At 39.8% G+C, this 1526-nt stretch overlaps 1 protein-coding gene across 1 annotated transcript in view; it reads left to right on the plus strand.

Moving 5' to 3' along the window:
• TTN (titin) overlaps positions 1-1526 on the plus strand; it is a 306431-nt gene that overhangs the window by 63613 nt on the left and 241292 nt on the right.

A 1526-nucleotide genomic window follows, 5' to 3' on the forward strand; every position in this document is an offset into this window, starting at 1 on the left:
CAGGAACATTTAGAAATTTTAAAAAAAGATCTCCCTTTTAAATCCGTTTCTGAAGAAATCCATAGTGAATTCTGTGCCCAGACTAATATTTCTGAGAAAAACAGTTCTCTGGAAAATGAAGACAGAAGTTTTATCTCACATTTAAAAAGAGCAGTGGGTGATGAAAAACTTCCAGAAGTTTGTGAAATGAAAGAAAAATGCACTTTAGAACCAGAGTTGGCATCGTTTCAACTGCAAGATGCTGGGACACAGGAACATACAAATGGAACTTTGGAACAGCACAAAGATGACATTTGGGAAGCAGACACACTCCACAGACAACTCTCTCTGAGTCAGTGCTTTCCATTCTTATTGGCTGAAGAACAGAATCCAGATGAACAAGGAAGGGAAGAAACTGGTGAGTTTATAGGAGAAAAATATTATGAAGAAGTTCAAATTCAAAAGGAAACATCTTTCTCCACTATTGAAGGAGAAAAGAATGATGCTTCTTCTGAAAATCTTCCTAAGTTGGAGGAGGAACATACAACAGACACCATCGAATCAGAGCCTTCCCTAACACAGTATTTACTTGCTGCTGGGAAGCACGAGATACCTAAAACTAAAGATACTGAACACAAGGAAAAACTTGTCCAGATTGAATCCGTCACTTCAATGGAAGTTGAAGAAGTAACTTTCAACACCGTATATGAATATTACAATCAAAAACAGGAATCACTAGGTCGTCCCTTTTCTCCTGAATCTGATATTTCTATTGACGTGGGAAGTACAACAAGTGAAGAAATATCTGAGTTAGATCAGTTTTATACCCCACCATCATCTGTTGAACATTTTGAATCTCCAAAATCTCCTACTATCTATTTTAATCCTACAGATAAAACTAAACAGCCCTCAACAAGTTCTGAAAGTGAGACTATTGAAAGATACAGCACACCTTTAGAGGAAGTCACTGAAAGATACTCAACACCTTCGGAAGGTGAGATGGAAAGATATGTCACACCCCCAGGGGAGACACTAGAGAGATATTCTACACCTCCAGGAGAGACTCTAGAGAGATACTCTACACCCCCAGGAGAGACTCTAGAGAGATATTCTACACCACCAGGAGAGACTCTAGAGAGATACTCTACACCCCCAGGAGAAACGCTGGAGAGATATTCTACACGCCCAGGGGAAACGCTGGAGAGGTATTCTGTTCCTACTGGAGGACCAAGTCCCACTGGAAAATTAAAAATGTACCCATCAAAAATAGAAAGGGAAGACAGTACACCCAATGAACATTTCCATACACCTACGGGAGAGACGAGTTCCCCTTATGAGCTATGGCGTTCAGATTCGTTTGGCACACCCAACGAAGCCATCGAACCAAAAGACAATGAAATGCCTCCATCTTTTATTGAACCTCTGACAAAAAGGAAAATCTATGAGAACACAACATTAGGCTTTATTGTTGAAGTTGATGGCCTTCCAGTTCCTGGTGTGAAATGGTATCGAAATAAATCTTTGCTAGAACCAGATGAAAGAACAAA

The sequence above is a fragment of the Tupaia chinensis genome, unplaced genomic scaffold (genome assembly GCF_000334495.1).
Source record: "Tupaia chinensis unplaced genomic scaffold, TupChi_1.0 Scaffold000322_1, whole genome shotgun sequence".
Taxonomy (NCBI): Eukaryota; Metazoa; Chordata; class Mammalia; order Scandentia; family Tupaiidae; genus Tupaia; species Tupaia belangeri.